Raw genomic sequence first — 27019 nt, 5'->3', positions numbered from 1 at the left:
AGAATTGAATTGCGTGGATGCACGGGACCTTTGCTGGCATCTGAGAACTCTGGAGGGATGAGAAAGGAAGGTACATTCCTACGGTGTGCACCTACACCCACTTCCCAGAGCCTGTTGTCTAGAGCCACTGACAATGGTCTTGTACTGCAAGTAACGTTGCTGGGTGGAGTGCTTGAACAAGTTTGATCTTGCCCCGACTTAAACCTTGCCTTGAGAAAACTGGTCGTTTACATTTCTCCCTTTTAAAATTCGGAGTGAAGTCTCCTGCCTGTTGAGGCTCTGTGGCCAGCACGCAATCCAGGCTCAGCCTCTCTCCCAGTGACATAGGAAAGGAGGGTCACAAAAGCTTCTTCAAGATTTCCCAGGCCTATTCTTCAGTTCTGGATGCATTTATCTTCCGTGAATGTCAAGCCAAAAAGGAGCCCTGCTGACTGTGCATGGCTAAAGGGAAGGGACTGAGCTTAACTCAGCCCCTCCAGCACTTCTGCTTCCCCAGCTGGCTCCGCTGAGCCTCCCAAGGGCTGGGGAGCTCTGGAGCTGCAGCAATGACTTCTGCGTGGAAAAATGTATTGTCAGAGGGCAGTGCCCACTCCTGCACGGAGGGCAAGAAGGTGGCATGGAGGATTCTAGCCTTTCTTGCAGCCCGGTAAGTGCCTAGCAGGAAAGGCGGCTACAGTATCATAGGTCTCCGAATAACAGAGGGTGACTGGAGAAGCCTGCTCTGAAGCACGTGTATGAATTTCCAACATTTTATTTTATTTGGGTCTTGAGTTCAGATTTTTACAAAGACATCAGGTATTTGGCTCTTTGCATTAAAGCATGAGTCATGGGATAGGAAATTTAATTGAATGAAGTTAAATGGTAACTCAATTTATAGTAGCTCCTTCTGGGAGCATCTTAATTACCATTAAGGTCTCTGGTTAGCCTCAGAAATTGCATATTAGAGCAGCAGTCACCAATTTTTGGAAGTATTTCTGGTAACAGAAAGCCAGACAGGTCCTCACTGCTGCTTATCACTCGGCTGTTTTAGGATCGCCTTTGTGAAAGCAAGGCAGGGGGAAAGTTCTGTCATATCATCACCAGGGCTCCCAAAGGGGGGCGCCCAGTGCGGACTTCTAGTGCTGGTGGGTATTCACCAGGGATGTCTGCCAACAGCCTTCATCAGCACCTTCTGGCTGTGACAAGCTAGAACATCTGAAATGTTTGGAATATGAAAAGCTTCATATTTTCTCTGGAGAATACATGCACACACACATATATATATATTGTGTGTATGTGTGTGTGATTTCCTCTAGAGCATTGTCTCCAGTGAGGTTTTCTTTATTGTATAACTTATTGCTTACTTTTGATTAGGCTAACGCAGTATCTAACAGCCAGCCGGCCCCCAAGCACACACAACCTTATTGCTTTACGTGGCCAAACTTAACTATTGTTTGGATCTTTAAAACGTGTCTGAGGTTTTAAAGATCTTCTGTGAAGGGCAACTATTAGCGCTTGTCAGCATAGATTAATGCTGCTTACATCTTAAAAAAGCAAAATAACTCAGATCTATAGAGCTCAGATATGAGATTGGTGGGCTTTTACTGGAGAGATGTGAAGTTCTGGAAAATTCTGAGATTGCATCCCTAATGCCCAGGAGGAGAGCCACTCAGGAAGGAAAGATGAAAGAGGGAGTTTGCCCAGAGGTAAATCTATAAAAGGTATGTGTGTGTCTATTTATCTATTATCTGTCATCTGCCTATTTATCACCTAGGCACCTCTGGGTTGAGAATCTTAACTCAAGTTCACATACTAAGTGCAGGAACCAGAACTCTGCCCTTCTTACCAGAGCAGCCACCCAATAAGAAGACAACTTTTTGTACTTTATCCTAAACTTTTCTGGAATGTTATCAAATCAGATTATCGGTGGACACCAGGGTTAATGAAAGAACATTTTCTTTCTCTTATGCACACGGAGGACCTGAGGCTAGTTTTTCACTTAAAGGAGGTTAAAGCTGTCAATGTTTAAGCCTCCCTAACAATGTTTTACTGAAGCCGGTCTGATTTCCTTGGGGCCGGGGCTTGTGCTGGGTGACGTGGCTGCCAACCCAGAGGCTCCCTCAGTGATGCTGAGATGATCTGAAAACCAGACTGTTGTCTATGCCCCTGAATATCTTACAGCCCAATAAAGATCCACACTCTGCTTTTGCCTGAATAAGAGCTGCAGTTAAATTTTTTTTAATGAATTTCATCTTGGAATCATTTTAAATTTACAGAAGAGTTGCAAAGACAGTGCAAAGAGTTCCTGTACACCTACCACCAAGCATCAGTCTTCCCTAAGGTTATTATCTCCCCATACCTTTGTGGCATGCTTGTCAAAACTAAAAATTAACTCTGATGCATTACTACTAAACTCCAGGCTTTATTTGCTATCTCCAGTTTTTCCATGAATGTCTGTTTCTGTTCCGGGATCTAGCCAGGGACACCTTATTGTGTTGAGTCACCCCATTTCTCTGTCTCCCTGGTTCTGTGTCAGTTTCTGGCTTGCCTTGTTTCTCATGAGCTTGAAAGTTTTGAGGTGTACTGGCCAGGTATTTGCTAGAATGCCCTTCAGTTTCGGTTTATCAGATACATATTTTCTCAAGATTATAGGCTGATTATGAGTTTTGGGAGCAGAACAGCACAGAGGGGAGATGCCCTTAGCACATCTATCAGGGGGCCCTGATATCCACACCACACCACCAACGGGTTAACTTTGATCACTTGGTCAAGGTAATGTTTGCTAGATTTCTAAAATAATGATTTTCCTCTTTCCAAACTCTATTATTTGAAAGTGAGTTGCTAAATCCAGGCTACCCTTGAATGGGGGATTAACTCTACCTCCCATGGTGAGAGTAATTAGATTTGTTTTTGTTTTTATTTTTGAGAACTGGGGATCACTCAGCTCCATCCCACCCTGTTTATAATTTGCCACTTCTTTATATTATGTGAGGGAGAATGTATCTACCATTTCATAGCTGATTTAGGGATTAAATTGGGGACATAGGTCATAGGAGGTGAAGAGGAAATAGATGAATAAGACATGGAAATTGAGGCAGATGAAATGAGGTTTATGCTCATGCACCAAATCAGTGGAACATGATCTGAGTTTAAGCAGTTTTATCTTAAAAAATTAAATGATAATTTCTTCTTGAGCAATCGTGAGAATTGGGTTGTGCAATGAATGCAGAAGTAATAAACACAATGCTGGGTATGTAGTTGATACTCAGTAAATGTCAGTCGCCTTGCTTCAAGAAGGAAATGGCACAGCACAGCTGCCGGGAGCATGGATCCTGGCTCCAAATTGCCTGCTTTTGAGCCCTGGTTCTCCTGCTTTGAGCTGTGTGATCTTAGGCCAGTTACTTGACCTCTCATTGAATCAGCTTTCTCGTGCGGATAACAATAGTATCCTTCTCATAGAGTTGCTGGGAGTTTTAAATGATTTATTGTATGTGGAGAGCATAAAACAATGCCCAGCACATTTGCAAATATCCCGTGTCATTCAATATGTTTATACCTAGCACATCAGGAGAAAAATACAATGTGCGTTACTTTAGTATCAAACTATCCTATAGATCACTATAACCACCCATTTTCCTGTCAGGTCCATTGCCCAGCACTATTGAGATACAATTATGAAACGTAATAAACTGCCTGCAAGTGTACAATTGACAAGGTTTGACATACTGCTATATCCGTAAAACTATCACCACCATCAAAATACCAAACATGTATCCATCAGGCACCCCCCAAAGTTTCCTTGTCTCTTCATAATCTCTCCTTTCTTTGCCTGCCATTTTCAGGACACCACTGATCTGCTCTCTGTCACTACAGATTAGTTTGCATTTTCCATATTTATATAACAATGGAATCATATAGTAAGCACTTTCTGCGGTGTGACTTTTTTGAGCATAAATGTTTGAGGTTCATCCATGCTTTTGCATGTATCAATAGTTCAATCCTTTTTATTTCTGAGAAGTAGTCCATTGTATGTCTATACCATGATTTTTTAATCCATTCTAGAATGGCTGTTGATGGACATTTGGGTTATTGCTATGGAAACTGAAGGTGCCCTGAGCAGCCATGCACAAAACGGTTTAGTTTCTCTTGAGTAAATATAGACGATCCTCACTGTTCACCAATTCTGTATTTTAAAATTAGCCTGCTCTCTAAAATTTATCACCAATCAATACTTTGTACCCAATACAATTTGTAAAAAACAGCACTTGTGGTCATTGCCCACATGTGCAGAGCTGCAAAAAATCTGAGTAGCCCAACTCTCCCATTCCAAGCTGAGGTCAAACAAGAGAGTGCTCTGGTGCGCTGTCCCCCTCCACTGTAACACAGGATGGCCGGGGCATGGAGGCGGAGGGCGTCCCCTTCCGCTGTAACACAGGGATGGCCGGGGCATGGAGACGGAGGGCGCAGTGCCTTGCAGAGCACACTGGCTCTGGGCCCGCGGGATCCCGTTTGAATCCCAGCTCTGGCACCTGTTAGCTGAGTGGCCTCAGGCAGGTCACTTAACACTTCTGAACCTCGGTTTTCTCTTTCGTAAAATAAAGAAAACAGAATCTACCAAGGTGAGTTTTCTTTAGGATTTAAGATTATAATCCATGTGATTGAGATATACTATATATCACTCACATATGTCTTTACACATTTTGTATAACCTACAGGGAGAGGGGGAGGGGGAGGAGAAATGGCTCAGCTACTTCAGAATTTGCAGCAGCTTCATAGAAATCACTACTTCCAATTATGAGAATCTACTGTAGCTAGGAGGGGGATGGGGGTCTCTTATGAAAGATGTGTATTTAACATTTTAAGAAACTATCAAACTATTGTTCAAATTGGTTAGATGGCTTTGCATGTCTAACAATGTAGGCAATGTACAGATGATTCACCACCTTACAACGCTTGGTGCGGCCAGTCTTCTAATATCAGCTCTCTTAGTGGGAATATAATGCTATCTCATTGTGATTTCAAATTGTATTAACTTGCAACAAATAATGATTTTGAGCATTTTTCATATACTTATTTACCTCCCATATGCTATCTTTGGTAAATTTTCAAATTTTTTTTGCCTGTTTTTAAATATCAGTCTGTCTAGTGGGTTATCAATTTTATTGATCCTTTTAAAGAACAAGACTTCATTGATTATGTTTATTATTTTCTGTTTCTACTTTATCAATTTCTGTTCTTATCATTAGTATTTTCTTTGTTTTGTGTATTTTGGGTTTATTACTTTTTCTTTAATTTGCTGAAGTTTAAGCTGAAGATACCGATTTGAGACTTTCCTTCTTTTCTAGTGTAGGCATTTTGTGCTACACATTTTCTCTAAGCACTTCTTTAGCTGAATCCCACATATTTTGATATGTTGTGTTTTCATTTTCATGAAGTTTAAAGTACTTTCTAATTTCTCTTTTGGACTATACATTGTTTGTAAGTATGCTCTTAAATTTCAGCATTTCAAAGGCAATTGCTCATTACAACAAATTTGCATGATACAGAAATGAATTAATTAAAAAATTAAAATTTTCTCAAAATCAAGGTGGGAATGCTCCATCTACTTAGAATGCCTGACTTGAAAAAATATATGCTTTTCATTTCTCTGAGTGAAAAAGAGGGCCTGTGAGTGTATGTGGACACACACATGTGCATATGTGAACACATGTGCACACAAGCATGTATTTGCCCTTTATGTCACATGGCTTCAGCATGAGAAGAGATTAGCCTAGAACATATTTTAAAAAGCAACATGTAATATCAAAAATAAGAATCAAAATATTGGATATGTTGGTGTCAATTGCCTGACAAAACTGAGGCAAAACCCTTATTGAGAATTCTTTAAAAAAAAACACTGTGATTTTTTCCAACTATACTCACTTCCTCTGCTGGAATGAAATATATCACACCTGCTGAATGGACCACCCAGCATTGTCCAAGTGCCTTCCTTGGAACACTAACTAGTTCCTTCCATGCAAAGGGCTTGGACACACATACACTAGGATGGCTATTATCAAAACAGCAAAATGACAAATGTGGGTGAGAATGTGGAGAAATTAGTGCGTTGCTGGCTTCAATGTAAAGTGGTACAGTTGCTATGGAAAACGGTTTGGCAGTTCTTCAAAAGATTAAATATAGAATTGTCATAGGACAGAGCAAGTCCAGTCTTATATATATATGCAAAAGAATTGGAAGCAGGGTCTCAAATAGATGTCTGTATACCAATGTTTCAAGATGGACACTTGAAACAACACAAGTGTACATCAACAGATGAGTGAATAAACAAAACATGTGATATACATATGATGGAATATTATTCAGCCATAACAATTAATGAAATTCTGACACATGCTACAACATGGATGGGCTTGAAAACATTATGCTAAGTGGCATAAGCCAAACACAGAAGGACAAATATTGTGTGATTGCATTGATGTGAGGTATCTGGAATGGGCAAATTCATAGAGACAGCAAGTAGAACAGAGGTTGCCAGGGCTGGTGGGGGAGAAGAATGAGGAGGTATCGTTTGAAGGGCACAGAATTTCTGTTTGGGATGATGACAAAGTTCTGGGAATAGTAGTGATGGTAGTGCAACATTATGAGTGTGCTTCATGCCACTGAATTGTACATTTAAATGTAAGTATATCTTACCACAATAAAGTAAAAAATAAAGTGCTAAAAAAATGAGTTTGGACTCTACTGGATTAAACACAGCTAAGTAAATTCCTTTACTGCACAGTATCTCAAAACCTTTCATGGGTGAGTTATAATTGTCAGTCTTCAAGCGGGGAGGGATTTATATTTTTTAGATTACTTTTCTTTGCAGAGTAACTCCATACTCAAAGTTGATCGACAACTACTACTAGTTCATTTAAAGTTGAAATATAAGATAGTAAAACCAAACAAAGACACTGATCTGGAGCACTGTTTTAATTAACAGTCCATGGTTCCATTTTATAAGCATCTGACCTAGAAGGGATATTAAATATGGCAGTGGCCTGTGTGCTTCATGCAGCAGGTCAAAGTCAAGGAGAGGGCAGATGAGGAATTGAAGGAAATGACTGCTTCTTCCCCCCACCAATCTTTCCTGGCTCTGGAAAGGATATGTAGAAGGAAAGATGGTGTTTAATTTCTTCCTGACTAACCTCTTAATTTCATTAAACTAAATCAAATTACCCAGAACACAGAAAAGAACTTGATAAAAATATCCGATGCGATTTATTTTCTTTTCACTAGTGTATTGCCTCCAGAAGTCTAGGAGTATTTCTCTTGGGAATTTCAGATCTGTAGTATTTTTGAAACACTGCGGGTTCTCAGGGCACCACACACAGCGCACTGCAGGGCTCCTGAAGCAGAGGCAGCTTGAACCTTGGTATTTCTGGATGCCAGGATTCAGCTCTTCAAAACGAGACTAAACAAAATACGTCCCCATAAATAAAAGCAATGCATACTCTGGAATAGAGTAACAGTAACACAAATAATCTGCAATCCTTCAACTCAGAGATAATCACTGTTACCATTCCAGTGTATAAGTGTGTGTGTGTGTGTGTGTGTGTGTGTGTGCGCGCGCGCACGTGGCAAGAAACAAGTCTCTCACTTCCGTCTTCCAAGCACTTAGCACGTGTCGAACTCAATCCCTGGCATTGAGAAGGCATTCAATAAATAGAGCTAAATATTCGTGTGTGAATGATTATAAAATTACGTGCATTAAAATATATATCATATTCCCTTTGCATGAAATGTACAAAATAGTCAAATCTGTAGAATCAGAAGGTAAATTAGTGTACTTCCAGGGTCTGAATGTGGTGCAAAGTTAGGGTGGTGACTGGATACGTGGTTTCTTTGGTTTCATATAAAAATATTTTGGAATTAGATAGTGGTGACAGTTGCACGACCCTGTGAATATACTATGAACCACTGAAGTGTACATTTCAAATGGGTGAATTGTATGGAATATGAGTTCTCTCTCTTGAAAGATATTACAAAAAATTCCTATCATAATAGAAATGACTTGTTGCTTTTCCACCGGTCCCGCGGTGTGGAAGGGCATCCGCTTAAAGAAGGCGAGAGGAGACCCAGGCAGGTTACAAGCACCAAAGCGCCTTGTGACACCCAGGTTCTGCTTTTATTACAGATCCGTGTAGTGCATAGCATGCCAGGCATTGTTAGTTAAGTTCTATTGAAGTACCTATACTAAGGGCAGCGTGAAGACTACATTTGTTACTGAACAGCCCAACTCCCATAGTTAAACTTCAACCTTGGGAGCGTGCTCCCGGAAGGTCACTGCAGTTTTCTGCTGTAACCTCGTACACCTTCACGCTCTGCTCTTCCCAGCCAAGTTCCTAGGCTTTCCTCCCACAGTGACTCACATTTGTATGAGTTTATACTTTCAAAGTACTCTCCTTTTGTTATATAATTTTAATCTCACTATGACCTTGTAAATTACACAGGCAAGTTTATGTAATTCTCCTTAGCAGTTGGTGAAACCGAGACCCATAGAGACAGACTCAGTAATTTTGCCAACATCATACAGCAAGTTAGAGGTAGAGCCAGATTTAGAAATTCATTTCCATCCAGGGAAGCTTGATTGTCCAACATCACATTGAGTCATAATCAATATCCAACTGATCACTTTCATCTTTTATATGATATTGTAGTTAAATAATAACTCAGTTAGTGTCTGCTGTGTACTAGCCATTAGCCAAACCTCATGAAGTACAGAGCATTAACTTCATTTTCCTGCTTTTAGAAGTTAGCTATCGGTCCGATGTTGCCCCACGGAGGACATTAGTGGAGACTAATGATTGTCAAAAATGGGGGTAAGTGACTGGTATCTAATGGGTGAAGGCCAACACCCTGCAGTGCACAGGACAGCCCCCCACAACATCGAATATCCAGCCAAAATGTCAGCAGCGCTGAGGGTGAGTAACCCTGCTTTAAGTAATAATGACATGCTTTGTGGGAAAACACTTTGCAAATCCAAACTACCGTTTTATTGTTTAACAAGTCTGGGTTTTTTTGTTCTGGATTTTTTCAAAATTGAAGTAGAGTTGATATATACTATTCCATTGGTTTCAGATATACAACATAGCAATTTGACAATTATCTACACTATTACATTCTCACCCCGAATTACTGTTTATATTCCTCAGGCTGTACTTTCATCCCCATGACTGCTTTATATTATGATTGAGATTTTGTGTCTCTTTATCCCCTTTACCTATTTCACCCACCTACCCAGCCCCTCCTCCATGGTAACCAGCAGTCTCTTCTCAGTGTCTGTGAGTCTTTCTGTTTTGTTCATTTGTTTGGTTTTGGATTCCACATGTAAGTGAAATCATATGGTGTTTGCCTTTCTCTTCCTGGCTTATTTCACGGAGCATAATACCCTCTAAGTCCACCCAAGTCAATTTTTGCAGAATGACAGTTCTGGGGAATGTTAGCCAGTCAGAGGCCCTCACCTGATGTTTGCTGGATAGATTAGTGCATGTCAAAAATGCTTCAGTGAAGCAAAACTGAAGGAACAAAATAGCAGCAGACTCAGAGACTCCAAGAAGGGACTAGTGGTTACCAAAGGGGAGGGGTGTGGGAGGGCGGGTGGGGAGGGAGAGAGAAGGGGACTGAGGGGTAGTATGTTTAGTACACATGGTGTAGGGGATCACGGGGAGAACAGTGTAGCACAAGAGAAGGCACATAGTGAATCTGTGGCATCTTACTACACTGATGGACAGTGACTGCATTGGGGTACGGGTGGGGACTTGATAATATGGGTAAATGTAGTAACCACATTGTTTTTTTTCACGTGAAACCTTCATAAGAGTGCATATCAATAATACCTTAAAAAATTTTTTAAAAAAAGCTTTAGGTGAGTATGATGCTAAATAAATCAGTCAGTCACAAAAACACAAGTACTGCATGGTTTCACTTATGTGAAGGATCTGCAGTAAAATTCATAGAAACAAAAAGAAGAATGTGGTTACCAAGAGGCAGGGGAGTACAGAGTTTCAGTTACATAAGATGGAGAAAGTTCTAGAGGTCTGCTGCACAATATGCATAAAAGATGGTTAAGATGGTAAATTTTATGTTATGTGTTTTTCTATCACAATAAAAACATACTTGAGCAAATCTTCAATGTCATTGTGGAGACATTGAGGAAGTGCTTGAAAATAAGCTGATGTATTGGGTGAACTCTTGTTTCTATGAGAAATAAACTATTGGTTGTTTACAGAAGATAATGAAGGATTTAGAGGACATTCATAAATATAAATGTTAGTAGAATCAGGTGCCCTTATTTTGCATATACCCATTGGCTTTGGTTACAAAGTTTCCAAAGTCATTTGTGCTTTGCATGTATTTATCTAATTCTGATAAGATCAGCCCAAATGAGCATTTTCACAGTGTCCTTCAAAGTGCAAATATTTTACCAGCCTCTTTTTTAAAAATTAAGGTATCATTGACATACAATCTTATGAAGGTTTCACATGAGGAACATTGTGGTTTCAACATTCACCCAAATTATCAAGTCCCCCCGACACACCCCATTGCAGTCACTGTCCATCAGTGTAGTAAGATGCTTTAGAGCCACTACTTGTCTTCTCTGTGCTGTACTGCCTTCCCCTGACCTACCTATATTGTGTTGCTAATTATAATACCCCTCCATCCCCTTCTCCCCTTCTCCCTCCCTCCCCTCCCTCTTCACACACCCCTCCCCTTTGGTAATCACTAGTCCCTTCTTGGAGTCTGTGAGTCTGCTGCTGTTTTGTTCCTTCAGTTTTGCTTTGTTGTTATACTCCACAAATGAGTGAAATCATTCAGTATTTGTCTTTCTCCACCTTTACCAGCCTCTTTTAAAAGCACAAATATTATCTCTGGCTTATGTTTTGAGAGCAGACACTGAATGTAAAAACAAATCTCATGAAGTTAAGACAGTCTCATCCCTTGTTTAATTTCTCCTTTGGTTGAATAGTGAGTTGGGCTAAAGATACACTTGTAAAATTCTGTGTTCTGAAGTCTTCTCCACTGGAAAAAGGAAGGAAAGATTTTTGGAAGCATCTTACTGTATTGGGCCAACAGTGAACAGCTGCTACTTCCCAGTCTGGTGCTCCATCACTGTGTGACTTCAGGCAACTTGCTTGCCTTCTCTGGATGGCATTCAGCTTTCCACTGTGAAATGACAGCAAGTTCTGGCAGTTCTCTTATGTAGCCATTTAAGTTTTCTGGAAAAAAAAATATACTGAGAGTTAAAAATTTGATAGTCAAATTACATGAAAAGGATTAAAATGAAACTACTTGATTTTGATGTGAGTGTGCCTGTGACATTGGGGAAAATTTGATTTTTAAGACGTCTCTAATTCTGAAGATGAATAATGTGAGTGATGGTGCATTACCTGTATCTTACTTCCTTCATCATCTCTCCTGGCTGCCCTCCCTTCCAGCACATTCCAAAGGATCCCCAAAGCACTCTGTGCTCCTTGCTTGTTTTTCTTCCTTCTCACCTAACCTGACTCTTGTCCCATTTTTTCAGACACTTTGTTGACTGTCCTTGGTTACTAATGGCTCAGTGAGATACAGAGAAGTTAGTGTCAGCCTTCTCCAACTCAAACAACTGGCCTCCTATGAGACCCCTTCAGTGTCACTGTGGAAACCTTGGCTGGCTGGTGGGGTAGAAACCTTGAGAGAGGCAGGTCTTTTTGTGCCCCTCAAATGCCCCCTTGAACTGCTCCTTCTGTCTTCAAAGATGCATTCTTCCCTTCAAGTTGCTCCTGGTCAGGTGGGAAATAAAATGCTGTAATGGCATGAAATGTCCCCCCACCTTTCAACCAGATATTCACAACCCTCAAAAGGCAAGGGGAACATGTCAAGCTCTGTCGCACAGGGTCACCATGCTGCACCATTGTATCTGGCCAGATTGTCCCACAGTGGACTCAGGCTGAAAGCAGGAATGGATTCCAATTTGCTAGCAGTGCAGGTAAACTCTAAAAGGGACTATATGTGGAGTATAATAACAGCTAGCATTTGGGAGTATTTTTGTGTGTCAAAGTCTGTTCAAAATGCATTCATCTAACTGACTCATATTAATTTGCAAAACAACGTATTGCTATTATTGTTATTTAAGAGCCAATACAACTTGAACACAAAGGTAAAGCAACTGGCCCGAGGTCACATAGCTAGAAAGCAACAACACCAGGTTCCAAAACCACACAATCTCTCTTTGAAGCCCATGCCCTGCTACCAAATATGAATGTCATTCTACCATTCAGGAGGAAATCTGGAAAACATATGGTTGGCAGAGGCAGCAGTAATTAAAGGGAGGGATCAGCAAATCTTTTCTGTCAAGGACTAGATAGTAAGTACACCAGGCTTTTGTGGCCAGATGGTTTCTGTTGCAACTAGCCCCTCTGCTGTGGCAGTGCGAAAGCAGCCATATGCGAGCTGTAACAGATGAAGTGTGGCTCTGGCCCAGTAAAACTGTTTATGGACACTGAAATTGCACATAATTTTCATTGTGTCACAACATTTTTCATGTCTTTGGATTTTATTTCAATCCTTTAAAAATGTAAAACCATTCTTAGCTCACAAACTGTACAAAATTATGTGATGGGCCAGATTGGGCTGCCCAGCTCACTGCCCCCTCCACCATTGTTTCGCTGACTCCTGGTATCAAGGGAAGAGCAGTGCGTGGATTTAATTCAATGATGAGTGTCTTCTATAAAGTAGGTGCTGAAAATACAGTCACCAGCACACAGAAATAGTCCACAGACTAGCGGCGGGGCCGACCAACAGGCAATTAGAGGGGTACAAAGTCCTATTAGAGCAGATGGAAGGGTTCCTAATCCAGGGCAGGGAAGAGACACCAGGAAAGCAGTGCCACATAGAGGCTGATGGATTGGAGGAGCTCAGCAAGAAAGGGTGGGGAGAGAACATTCCAGGTGAAGGCCCATGGAGGCAGAGAGTTAGGCTTGAGAGCTGATGCTACCATCAACTCATTGTTGGCTATTGGGCAAGTCAGCATAGATGTGGGCTCCCATTTCCTCCTGTGCAAAATGGGTACAGGGTTAGTGCTTTTACTTCCCAGGTGTCATTGAGAAAACAAGTAAGAGCATGATGGAATATAGCTCTAACTCATTTCATGGTCTCCATTTGCGAATTGAGTGAGTTTGAATAATCTGCAAGATTCATTCCAGCCAGAAGTTCTGTGAATAGCAGTTCCATGAATAGAACTTCCAGAAAGTCTATGAATTCTTGAATTTTATTTTTAGGTAAAGAAAAAAACAGCTGTTGAGCAATTCCGGGTACTGTTGATATGAAGACTCATGGTTGATCTCCTGTCTCTTAAGTGAATGGCAATATTTCTCTGTTTGCTCAAAATAAGAAGTAGGACTAGATTCCCCAAAAGTCTGGGGATGGACCTGAAGACCGGCTTCAGCTATGGTATGAAGTCCAGCAAGTGACAGATAAAGAAGAGATAGTAAGAAAAATGAAGCAGAAGTTGTTTGGGATTGTTGTAGGGCTTGTGGCCATTTCTTATAAGCCTTTTGTTCGTGTATACCAAGAACTGAATCCCGCAAAAATACCTGTGGGTGGGAAACTCAATCTGCAGTCTTTGCAGACGTCTGTGACATGACTGTGACAGGCAAGAAAATCTTCTTGGATAAAAATAGGCCAACGACACTGTAGGGGAGGGAAAATTTCCTTTCTTCCCTTTTAGGTTCTGTGGCAGGTTTAGTAATTAAATGGACGTAACAGATTAAAGGGGGAAAACAAATTTAATTTCATATGGATAGGAGTTCCTAGAAACATGAGACTCAAAGGAGTAACCAAAACAGTCAGATTTTCCACCTTTTAAACAAAGAAACAAAACAGTTGCAATGAATTGACAGGACAGAGAGGTTTGCGCTTGGCTGCGTAAATCAGGGAAGCAGCAGCGCATACAGCCTTAATTCCAAATCTCTGGTGATAAGATTCTCTCTGTTTCCTGTTAGACGGATGGTGCCTTTCACAAGAGGAATTTATTTCCTGCTTTCTGGGAGACGAAGGAGATTCAGGGTGTCCTTGCACTGGCTGTTTCTTAAGTAACTTTAATTCAAAATAATCAACCTGGCCAAGTGGCATATTTGGGGCAGCCTGCCAAGAGGCCCATTAACACCACTAAGAAACATGACTTGCCAACAGACTTGATCCAAAATCACTACATAGTAAAACCTCTGTCTAAAGACGAAGCTGAGTTCCTTTTGGCATATGTCCTGGTCATCCACAAAGACTGCTGCATTTGAAAGACTCCTTAGGTATTTACACACCTCAGAATGTCTGCGGGGCTGATGTAGATAAGCCATCTCTGCTTTCAAAGACGCAGTAGGAAGGTTGTGAAGCTGCTTCACAAATGCCTTTCTGCTCCCAAGAGGGAGCCTGTGGTCTATGCAGGGATTTCCAGGCTCCAGCTCACCTTACCTGCCCTGCCTGGAAGACCCTGTAGCTTCTAGAGTTCTGTGGAAGGACACCCTCAACACCTGCGGGCAAGATTTCTCCCTGAAAACCAACACAGCGATGGGTCAGTATCTGAAAGTATTTAAAGGGAAAAATATAACTCTAATTATATAATTTTATTTCCTGCTAATTTCACTTAATAAATGAGAATAATTTCCTTATCATCTTGAAACTATGAAACAACTACATTGTTTTTTATAGTATGGCTGTCCCATAATTTGCTTTCCAATTCCTCAGTTGTTGAGCATTCATTTCTAGTTTTGTACTCTGCACAATGCTATTGAATCTATGCAGGCTTACATGGAATATAAGTAACATTTCACATAAAACTTTGTCACATTTAATATTATTGCCTTTGGAATGAAAACATAACAAACTGAAAGATAGGAACATTTTAAGTTCTTGCTAGCTATTGTGAAATTGAGTAGAGAAGGAAAATGTACCTTTACCCTCTTAGATTCTTCAGCTTAGAGCCCTGGAAATTTAACTGTCAAAGACAGATAACCAAGAGAATAACAGACAGAGTTTATTAACACAGGCAACACACGTACAGTGGGAGAAACTTAGTGATGAGTAACTCAAAGGGAAGGTGGAAACAGGTTGGGCAAGGGGGGCTTTCCCAACATCTTAACAAAGAACAATGCGTTTGTAGAGAAGTGACAAGACAAAGGGAAAGGAGTTTAGACTTTTAAGGGTGACAAATTCTGGTAAGATATATGAAGGAAACCAATCGGAAACAAGGGCTAGTTAGTAAGGTGTGTTGTGTAAATTTCTCTAGTGCCCTCTTCATAAGGGTCTAGAGTCTTCTCAGGTGACTAAGAATTGTCCTATCACTTTTCGCTCTTTTGGCCAAGATCAGTGTCAAGAGTCCTCCTGCCTTTCCTGGTACAGAACAGCATTGCAAGGAGTTTTCCTGTATTTGCTTCTTATCAAGTGCCATCAGCTCAAAACAACCCTTCTCTCAGGCAGCATATGTTGAGTAACACTGAAGTCCTTCATTTGCTTTCCAAAATACCGTCTAGTTTTCAACCAGCCTGCAGCCACATGAAATAAGAAGGGGCTTATTTCATCACACCTCTGCTGAAGGCAGATATTCTATTTCTTTTGAAAAGCTACTTGAATTAAAGAGAAAAAGAGCTGCCTTCTTGTTTTTATTTGCAATTCATTGAAGTTGAATTTTTAAAAGTGGATATTAGCCATTTTTATTTGGGTTGCCAGTTTTCTCTGTGGTGGGCTTGGAATTTAAATGTTCTCTTATTAATTATGGAGAACAGCAGGTTGGGTCGGTCAGGAGAGCAAAGGATAAGTGTATTTAGAGAAAAGAATCAAGCCCATCAGGAACAGGGAAGGACTGAGGTGATCTGAATAGGCACAATCCATTAAGGGGGACAGTGAAACAGTTAGATAATTGACAAAGAAAAATAATTAGGTAACTGACAAGGAATGGGGGATCGGCTTTGCTGAGATGATTTGGCTTGACCGACTCTTTCAAAATGGGAGGACCTATTCATGAATCTTCAGAATAGCTGCTCCTTCTCCCTATTTCCATCTTCAAACTCTAGAAAGGTTTGCAAAACACTGATGTATATACAAATATAGATACTTGATGATTTTATTCCTTTGTTGAAAAAAGATGTAGACTCATACAGGACATTTTACTTACCTCTCTGGCAAAATCCCAATGGACTGGTATCTCTATTTTTTATACTTTTGTAAATAGTACAGAATGCCAGGCCATGAAGAAATTGACTTTGAATGGTAGATCTGGGCCTAACACATGCAGTCCGACAGCATGAGATGAGGGAAAAGAGAGCCAGGAAGGGCAATTACAATTTTTCTCTTTCAATTAGAAAAATAATTCATGAAGTCATTCATTTTAGAAAATAGGGAAAAATGGGAAAAAGTACATAGAAGACAGTTTCCCTTAATCCCAACACTCCAAAGAAAACTTAAAACATTTGGGTTTCCTTTAGCCTTTTCAGGAAGAAGTCATTTTAAGAACTGTTGACTTGCAATTTCTTTGGCTTTTATTGACCTCACTGCAAATTTTGTTTTTAAAACACCACTGAATTTTCTAAGTTGGGAAGAGAGGAACCTGAATGGGTACATAATAGCACTTAGCTTGTTCCTTGAAATGTGAATCATAAATCATCCCTGGAAGAGTGGGAAGCATACACAGGCTTTCTTATTTGCTTGATCTCGGTGGAATCTGAGGTTCAGAGAGAAGAGGTGATTTGCTCAAGCTGACTTGCATTATGGAGGCTCCGAGATGGCCTCTTAATTCCCAGCCCATTTCCTACTAAATCTGTTAGGCAGGAAAATAGATATGAGTGGGGTGGAAATGAGACAGGGACCGTGGGTGTAGTCAGAGTAGGGTGAGGGCCTCCGGGAAAATCAGGGAGGAATATTTACAGTCAGAGCAATGTAACAATGGGCAAAGAAGTCCCTATTGAAACTCTGTGCTAAGCATTATGCAAAGTCAAGGTCATACTAATTCTCTAGGGAAAGATACCAGACTAAGACTATAGACATCTTCAGTGCGATCAGTTAAAGGTCAAAGGCCAGGAGCAACTTGGCCTGGAATGTTTGAGTGTTCCTCAAGGGTATCTCAGCATAACCGTGACTTCACTGTAAACAGCCCTAGCAAACAGACAACAACCCGGCCCACCTTGAGGGCAGGGCAGGTGGTACGAGTCCACAGCCTTAAGTTTTTTATTATGTTCTCAAAAAATCCTCAACTGCCTATAAAACCCCCCAGACAACACACCACTATGGGTTCTCTTGTCCCCTCCTGGCATGAACCAGGAGCTCTTTCCTCCCACTTTATCTATAAATAAAAGCCTGTACCTTGTTCTCCTACCTTGAATGTTTGTGAAGCTCATTCTTCGGCTTTGTGAACGAGAACCCCGGCATCAGAAAGAGAGTAAGGCCAGGAAAGCCCACTGAAAAGACCCAGAGTTTCAATCAGTTTAAACTCAAAAGCCAGGAGCAGCTTGGCCTGGAAGGTTTGAATATTCCCTAGATAAAGGAAGATACCTCAGAATAGCCCATGTCTTTATTGTGTTAATCATGCAGGCCCAGCTTATTTTTTAACTTTACCTAAATATTGTTTATTTTTTCTCCTTCAGCTCTAATCAAGTAGTTTGTGTTAGGGTCCGGGCTTCCGAGGCTTCTCCAGGGAACAAACTACACAGGCATAGAGATGTAAATTCAAGCAAAGTCTTTATTCAGCCAGCTAGCTGGGGTCCAAGTGTCAGCCCGACGCAGCGGGTCTCAACAAGGACCCCAAGCACTCAAAGCCAAGGGTTTATATAGCATTTTCAAAACACTTAACTCATAGTAATTTTCCACAGCTGCACATTATTCTTGCAAGACATACATCCTGGGGTTAGGCAGGAGCAAGATAAGACCACTCCTCAATTGTCAGGGAGGTTCTGCACAATAAGCTTGGTATGTAAGATTAGCTGACCAAGGTTAGCTGACCCAGGTTCACAGCTGCCCACCACCCAGTGCTCATGATTAACTTGTTTTTCAAGGCCTTACCCAGTTCCAGTTTTTCTTTCTAAGTCACATACTCAGAAAATGCCTTCTAGGCCTTTAAGATGGCTATGCTTATGCTAACCTATTTCTATTCTTACATTCCCCTCTTCTTCTTGTATCTATTTCAATCATGAAATTAGGGGTCATCTGTTTGGTTAACACTGATAGTTCTGTCTCAACACTATGATTTGCATGGTGCTAATGCGTTCTTTGATAAAGGTAACACATGGAGTGACTCCGGTTTGGCAGGCCCAGCACCTGTTAGAATAAGCTGGGGTGGTGCTGATTACTACTGTCCTGTTGCAGAGGGAGGTGTAAGTTTTAGGAACTCTCTCAATGCAGGTTCTTTGCTTATTTACAGAGGATAAAGTGAGTCTTGATCTTTGTCTCATTCTCTCTTCTACAGATAGGGACTCTAGCTGCTACTAGGGAAAAGGGGCGACGACTGCTCTGGCTGCTTCGTGCTGAGAAGGGGACGCAGTAAAGGGTGCAGCTAGGTCTCCATCACTGGTCAGTTGAGAGGGCCTCAGAAGGCTGGCGCTTCTATTCTGGGTTTCATTTCTATTACTATTTGCAGTTTTGTGGCTTCTAGGCAAGATAAAAAAAATTGTGTTATTAGGTTATGTAGCAACATCTGGAGTTGGATTTTCTATTCTGGAAGGAGGCTGCCGTTATTGAAACAATACTTTTCTCTAAAATCACCCTCATTTTTATTAGAAGTAACCAGGTTAAGAAAATAATTAACAGCTGGCTTGATCATTTGCACAAGTGCAGCAAGAAGAGCAATTGATTACACAGGCTCTTTTAAATATGCTTTGCTGCAACTTTTTGTAAGGAATTTCAGATTGAACTTTTAAAGGCTTCTCTCTTGAGGCCAGACAGCCAAGCTAGACTTGCCATCAGGCTTTGCCTGCAGTACCTGTAGATTTGGATGAATTCTTCTCTTTTCGAGGTCTCTGCACCTGCCAGGAAGTGACCTTCTTTACTCACTTGGTAAGGCTGCTGGGAACTCCGTAAGCAAGGTACCAGGCCAGTTCTTCTAAGGGGCTTTGTTGGCTTTATAAAGTTAATCTTAGTTCTTTAAAGTTGTTCACATCTGAGTCCATGCACATGTCTCTCAGGTATGACATTCCAGTCAAAGCTCTGGCAGTATAACCAGTGTTCTTAAGTAGTCTTCTCACAAGGAAAGCAGATTCTTATTGAACTCGTGCAAATAAACATACTGCCATGGAATACAAAAACAGTCACTGAAAGTTTTTAAACTCTGGAGGGATCAGGTAGAGAGAAGGATGTTTCAATTCTGCTCATAAAGATAGTCATTTACTAAACTGTTGTCAGTTTAAGAGAACAAGGTTAAAACACTTTATCAGCAACATTTGAAACAAAAAGACACAAAATTATTTTCTTTAGTTTATGTAATCTTATGTAACTAATACTTGTTCTGCTGAAATCCAGTTCTTTACCAGTTTAGGGATAATACTATAAATGACAAAAGACTTACAAATGACAATGGTTAAAGATCTGATGAGAGCTTACTGTAAGACAGTTGACATAAGGAAATTCTGATATTTCTGTAATACAAAACATTCAGTAACAAAGTTTAGCATCATTCTCTTTGACAGTGATTTCCTGGTAAATATATATATATTTTTATATATATATATATACATCAGATAAATAAGCCAAATTAGTCAAATACTTTCTCTAATGAGAAAAAATTCTTCTGACATGTTCCAGGGGCCCTCTGGAAAATATCAGAGTTAACTAGAGGTAAAAGCACTTTTTTGAACTTAGCATAAGTGTCCAAGACCAGATACAAAAAAAAAGCAGAGAAAGTGCTTAAGTCTACAGGTCTTCTCTGAAAGCTTCAAGAATGTTTTACTCTTTAATAGTAGATATAAACTGCTATACAAATTCTATTAAAAGCTCTAAGATCATTTGCATTAAAAATATGGAGAGTCCCCCATGTTTTTTAAAACATACAGCATATAAATTAAACAAGAAGACCTGGTGGTTGTCAAAAAAAAATCTATTACAACCTTTCTCAAAAGTGGTCACACATTTGTCCATCTAAACTTTTACAGTGAAACCTGTTTTTCTGGGAGAAACATAATCTTGTCCAGATTCTACAGTTTAATTTTTAAGAATAAATTTTGGTTTGTTAACTAAGTGCATTTAATCAGCTGAAAAAAGCTTTGTTACTATTCTGCTTAGGATAAATTAAGAAAACAAATAATCAGTAACAACTTTAATCATTTGTTGGTTAGAGATTTTTCCCCTTATAAAAATACATGGAATAAATAATTCAATTTCTCAGGCCATGCAATCATTTTCAATAACAAAATATTTCAAAGGCAAATAAAGGTTATACAGTTGTTAACAAACTTTAGCTTTTAGTCTTTTTAATATTACGATTTCATTTTTTTTTTTAATATTCTGGCAACTCACTGAGACTTTAAGCATGAGAAACTGCTTTGATCTTTCAGCATTAAGAGCAGACTAACAGTTAAAGAAAACTGTTTAACTGGAAACGAGATTCTAATTTTGCTGTGCACTTGATATCAAGACTCACTTGCTTTAATTTCACTAGGCACGACTATATCTGTAAGAATATAGTAATTTATTCTTCATTTGCCCCATGGTCTCAAGCACATAAACCGGTGAGAATTATGCCTGGGCTTGCCTGCGGCTTGACTGGGTTTATCTCACCTTATCTCTAAACATCTTGACCCTCCTCCCAAAGCAACAGGCTGAGCGGATCTTCCACAACAAAAGGCACCACGCTGTTTTCTCTCTTTAAATGAATAGCTGTACTTTAGAACAAAGTTACTTTCTTTTATCACAAAACACATTCTTTAGCATGCAGAAGAGTTTTCATTCTTTATACTTTTTCTTATTAAAACATACATCTTTTAGCATAGAGAAATGTTTTATTACTTTAAGTAGTTTTAATTAGAACTTAAAACCATTAGAAACTTTAATTTCCAGTGAACACTGAGAAGTAGGCTATTGTAAATTGTTAAACTAACATTCTTTAGATTGACAAATTAATGAACACATTTTATAATTTCTGTAACCATGAGCTTTACAGCACAATCTCTCATAGAGTATATCTTCTTAACTTAGCAAAACTTTAAGGTTTTAGGTTACTACAAAGATTCTCAGGCAGTAGGTAGGTATACACACTGTAACACACAATTAAAAAGGTGTTCACTTGTCACACTCATTTAGTTCACTCATTCGTAACAACTATTCTAGATTACTTACAAGACCTTTACTGAATATTAGACAAAGCCAAGCTTTTAAGCATTTTATTCTTAAAAGATTTAGCAGATAACATGACTTAAATGACCTCAGGTAAATTTAGGCAGCTGATAACCACAAGGACATGCCCGCCTCAGGCAAACTCAAATTAGCATTAATGCTTACCACTCTTTATCAGGTTTTCTGGAAGTTTTAGAATACCCAATTTTCACAAGCGCTTGTCTTTAAATCAATTTCATGAATACCATCCGGAGGTAGAAAGATATATTCATTTACACACTTAGGGGGTCGTCTGAGTCTGTCCATGGTGAGAAAGAAGAAGGAAAAACAATATGAGGGAGACAAAGGCGAAGGATGAAGATGCCACTTCAAACAAAATGACTGTTGTATGTGCTTGTGAACGAGTGCCTGTCGTTGCACAGTTTTCCTTCCACGGGGGACGTGAATTTATCTGGGATTCGCGGCTGTGACCCCCTTATTCTGTCACGGGAGTCTTCTAGCAGCGGGCGCCCTAATGGCTCTTAATTGCCCGACCCGTGCCCGCGGGGAATGATGTAGTGGCAGAAAGGAGAAACGGAGAGAGCAGGAGAACCTTAGAACAAGGAAACTTAAAATGAGAAGCGCAAAAAAAATATAAACCGAAACCAAAATACAGTAAAACAATAATGATAACACCAAGCACACACACCACATCTGATCGCACTCGTTTGGACCGGTCCTTCTCTCACTCTGGTGCGCACCACACTCACCACTTTCAGGGTCCTCAAAAACTCTCGTAATTGTCCCGAAGGGCGTCCACTCAGACTGCCGCAGGGTGACGAGCTCAATCTTTTCCTCTTCGGGCGCCAGTTTTCTGCTGATCGGATTTGCCTTCCTAAGGCCGAGTTACTCGGACCCTAGGGCCAGGATTGGTTACCTGGGCTTTTACCCAGGGTCGCTAACCTGGGGGCCGGGACTACCAGCCTGGACTTCCTCACTCGGGACCACTAACCCGAGACCATACACGGGATGGCGACTCCTGCTTTATAATGGATTTATGCAGACACGAGGGGGTGACCCTCGAATTACACTGCCCCGTCCGGACAATTAGACCATGCCTCCAGCTGTCCTTTGTTCTCAGGGAAGCCGCTCGTATCCCGGACGAGCCCCCAAATGTTAGGGTCCGGGCTTCCGAGGCTTCTCCAGAGAACAAACTACACAGGCATAGAGATGTAAATTCAAGCAAAGTCTTTATTCAGCCAGCTAGCTGGGGTCCAAGTGTCAGCCCGACACAGCGGGTCTCAACAAGGACCCAAAGCACTCAAAGCCAAGGGTTTATATAGCATTTTCAAAACACTTAACTCATAGTAATTTTCCACAGCTGCACCTTATTCTTGCAAGACATACATCCTGGGGTTAGGCAGGAGCAAGATAAGACCACTCCTCAATTGTCAGGGAGGTTCTGCACGATAAGCTTGGTATGTAAGATTAGCTGACCAAGGTTAGCTGACCCAGGTTCATAGCTGCCCACCACCCGGTGTTCATGATTAACTTGTTTTTCAAGGCCTTACCCAGTTCCAGTTTTTCTTTCTAAGTCACATACTCAGAAAATGGCTTCTAGGCCTTTAAGATGGCTATGCTTATGCTAACCTATTTCTATTCTTACAGTTTGCAACCTAGGCAACTAATTTAGCAAGCAGACTCAACCATAAACAACATGGTAAAAGGCAGGAAGGATTCCATCTTAAAAATAAGATTGCATTTTAATACCCAGGAAGAATTCTAATTCAAAGACCACTTACCAAGTCTGCACCCCGAGTCCTCAGTCACATTCCTGAAGAATCCTTAAAAGGGGGAACCCCCAACCTTTCAGGGCGCTCCTCTAAGGTTGCCCGTACTTTCTAAGTGTGTAACCTTTTAATCTTCAACTTCCTCCCTCCAACCTTTCAGGGCACCTCTCTTACCTGAGGTGGCCTGTACTGTTTCTCTCTTTAAGTGACTTTAAATAAAACTTTTACTCTGCTTCAGTACTGTGTCTCTGCCCTTCAATTCTTTGTTGCAGTGGGGACAAGGACCGAAGGAAATACGCAACGCTCCCCCAACACATCCTGTTTCCACCCTGTGACTTCCCTTCCTGGGTGGGCAGGCGGTTGGGAAGAACACAGATCTGAATCTATTAAACGTCCCTCCTGATCTGAGGCTCTAGGGTTTCCCATCTGGAACCAAATTTCAGGGTGAACCTTAAGCACAAAGGGTCTGTGAAGGGAATCCAAAGGTTCCTTCTCTGGGAAAAGCAGCCTCTGAATGGGTGAGCTGGAAGGTAGTCTCGGGAAAGTACCTGGGAATGATTACCTTGTCCTGCAGGAGTGTCCTAGAGGGACATGCGGGGCATCGGGGCAGTTAGTTCCCTGTGCAACTCCTTGTAACCATGCTGGAGGGTAAGCTGATATTCTGCAGCACCTGGATGGGAGTAACTTGAGATATTAAGACTCCAGGTGCAAATCCTTCTAAGGTTCCCTGTCTCTGAGACTCCAAAGGCCAGGCCTTTGGTTGGAGGGTGGGGAAGGGGGAACTAAAGGCAAACAGAACTTTACACTTCCACATTCCTGCTTGTGTTCTACTTCTAAGCACTTACCCTGCCTTTACCTTCAAGAGTATTTGCAGAAGGACTCTTTTGGGGCAACTTTATCATCCTGGGAACGAAGAGAGGTAGGTAGGTAGATAGGTAGGGGCCGGCTTGCTGGAAAACTGCTGGAGGGAGGCGATGAGAGAGAAAACAGTGTTCCGGCCTCAGCAACCAGCCTTCAATCCCCGACAGCAGTTTAAGACCCAGAGGGCTTGTGCTCATTTGGGCTGCATTTATGTTTTGTATTTCCAGGACTTAGCACAGTGTATGGCATAAAGTAAGGACACAAAAGTTTGTTAATAAGTGAATGAATCATTTGATCACAGTGCGTGAGATTTCTATTTTTAAAGGTTTTTCAAAGAACAGAACACATTAGTATCCTACTTCATTCTGTGCTGCACTTACTGAGGACTATGATTTTTCATTTGTCTTGTTTGTTAAATCATTAGTATCCATATGTATTTCAGTGCAGCTTTTACTTTTTTTTTATTAAGGGACAATGTTCATTTCTAGCTTAATGGTGTACATTAAGTACCCTGCAGGCAAGGGTAAAATGTTTCCAGAATTTAATAAAGTACTTGGCACTGTCTGGTGTTTAAAATGCCACTTTAATTAGTCACTCCCTGCAATAGTTCTGTGAGGTATGAACTTTATTTGGTAATAGGTAAAACTGAAAATGAAGGCCTGGACTGGCTAGAAAGGTAATGGGGTGATTTGCAAACGGCTTCTACAAAAATATATTCCAGAATTAGATAGATTTACTAAGTAAATTCAGGGTTTGTCAAACACAAAGCTACTTTTGTCTTTTCCTTATTTTTCTCGGTGTGGGCCTTTGACGGTCATCTCTTGGAGAGAAGTCCTTCCCCATCCTGTGGCGAACAGGTATGAATGGGTTTCTTGTTGGCTGAAGACTTGAAGAACCAGGGACACTGTGATTCCTGTGCCTGGGCACACTACAGATGAGGGGGTCGGATTCTTTGCCCTCTGTCCTGACTGAACAGCACTTGCAGCTAGAAGAAGGGTGGCTGCATTCTTTCAGCACATGACTCTCAGTGATTTGGTCACCCTTGTCGTGGGAACACTGGCTGCAGCAGTGACCTTAAGTTCCTATAACTCAGATCAAAGACTCCGAGGAGTGGAGCAGAGGAAGGAAAGAACGGATATCTAGAAACATGAAAAAGCCAATCTGGAACTGGGATTGGGCCACTGTCCTACTCCCCTCGCCATGACACCCAACCTCTAAAATGCAGCCAAAACTCAACGCTGAGGGCTTTCTGTGCAGAGAGAGGGTAGACTGTTAAACCACAGAGGTCTTTGGGCTCAGCTTCCTCCTTTAGCTTATGGCTCAAAAAGCCAAGGGTTGCCAGGTATCTTTTGTGCAGATGCAGCTGGAAAGTGCCTTCCAGACTCAGATTCTATCTAATATTGAGGTGCTGTTCATCCTTCAGCTGTTTGCCTCAGCTTTGCATTGCCCCAATGACAGTTACTTAACTGCTCAAAAGAACCAGCTTTTTCATGCATTTTCCTGCTGTCCTGTTTCCAGATACTTTGTGTTAAATTATCACACCCCTTCCCGTTTTCTCACTGCCTGCTTTTCTTCCCCATGGCTTCCCTCATGATCTGAAATTAGCTCTGACGTCCCCGGCCAGCCCTGAGCAGGGTGCTTTATGTGTGTTACTTCTGGAATCATCCCAGCTCCACCAGAAGATTGGTGTTGTCTTGATTTTGGAATAGAAAACCCAAGACTCGGAGCTGTGGGGCTGGGAAGAAAGCCTCTGGTGGGGGCGGGAGCCTCCCCCCGCCCCCCAGCACCAGCAGGGGTTGTTTTCTCAAATCTACCCAAGAGAAAGCTGTGAGGTTGAGATCAGGTATCTGATTCAGGGGCTCCAGGCTGCCAGCAGTGGCGTTGGTCCAACTGGAGACTCTCTGATAAACAATCCAGGGCTCTTCCTGCCATACCTCTCGGCTTTTTCATGCCCTGTTGCTTCAGACTACTTCCGGTGGTGATGAAAAAATATTGATGAGGATAAAACAGGGTACCAAATTTAACAATAGTATATGTATTAATAAGTGGAGAAAGAAAGAAGAGGGAGAGAAGACAGATCCCAGACAGGGACACAGCGGAGACTGAGAAAGCACAAAAGGTCAAGTGCACTTAAAACCAATTTAATCCAAGCTGCTCTCTCCGTGCACCCTCACCGGGCTTTCGTAGACTCTGGTAAAATTTCCATTTGGCTTTCCTGGTTTCTAACTTGGGCACAGAGGTGACATGACGATGAAATGAATACGTGAAAGGCGCTCGGGGTCTCATATGGCCCCAGAATGTTAGATGAGGATGACGGGAGGCGTATCTGCATCTGTAGGAAAATGAAGCGGTTTTTTTCTGTTCCTTTTCCACAGTCAGTTGTTGAGATTAAACTCTATGTGCATTTTTCTTAATGGAATAAAAATGAGTTTATGTCCTGGAGTGAGAATTCATGAGAATACATGTTACATAGAAATAAGCAAGTGAAGTTTGAACTCTGGAACATACATATACACCTGCCATTTACTGAGTGACCAAGCCACAAGTCTGTTTCTTTAGAACCCAATTCTACCTGATTAGTGCCTCATCCTAGAATTCGGGCTATTAATTTGGATCTAATGTTCAAGCTGGGGTGGAGAATCACACTGCTGGTTTTGGTCACTCATTACCAACTTCTATTATTTTGCACAAATGCACGAACATAGAGCCCTGAATTTACTAGAATTATTACTGATATGTTGTGTAAGGCCCTCAGCAGAGCCAGGAGGGTCAGGAAAACCAGTTATTTCCTATGTTAGCCATGTGACCACCAAGACAGTAAGCATCAGATACACTGGGTTGATGGAAAAAAAATAAGATTGACAGTAATTCTTTAAAAGCATCTAGCATTGTCGAAGATACAATTTTAAATAATTTTGAATGTTTCCAGAGCTCAAAATCAGTGGGGCCTCATAGCATTTCAGGTGAGGTACTGTTAGGGGGAGAAAAATGTTCCTTACCTTTCAAGGTTCTTCCAGCTGGTCTAAAAATTAAACTGACATGAGATAGATTAACAGGAGGTAAAAAAACAGCTTAATTAC

At 41.1% G+C, this 27019-nt stretch overlaps 1 protein-coding gene and 1 long non-coding RNA gene across 3 annotated transcripts in view; one reads left to right on the top strand and one right to left on the bottom strand.

Annotated features, from left to right (window-relative positions):
* The first annotated feature begins 255 nt into the window (after positions 1–255).
* Positions 256–27019, top strand: part of GCNT2 (glucosaminyl (N-acetyl) transferase 2 (I blood group)) — a 111981-nt gene continuing 85217 nt past the window's right edge. Inside the window, exon 1 of one of the 2 annotated variants that reach the window (XM_073225029.1) lies at positions 256–646. The gene's annotated coding sequence lies outside the window, so the exon portion shown is untranslated. Of the gene's footprint in view, positions 647–24716; positions 24797–27019 lie in introns of those variants that run through there. The other variant, XM_073225028.1, reaches the window with a different exon arrangement.
* LOC140846881 (uncharacterized) overlaps positions 25982–27019 on the bottom strand; it is a 44176-nt gene continuing 43138 nt past the window's right edge. Inside the window, exon 3 of the long non-coding RNA XR_012126377.1 lies at positions 25982–26271. This is a non-coding gene — a long non-coding RNA (uncharacterized lncRNA). The remainder of the gene's footprint in view (positions 26272–27019) is intronic.

This window comes from Manis javanica, chromosome 16, assembly GCF_040802235.1.
Source record: "Manis javanica isolate MJ-LG chromosome 16, MJ_LKY, whole genome shotgun sequence".
Taxonomy (NCBI): Eukaryota; Metazoa; Chordata; class Mammalia; order Pholidota; family Manidae; genus Manis; species Manis javanica.
Note: the sequence above shows the minus strand (reverse complement) of the source record. Positions and strands in the feature narration are given on the sequence as shown.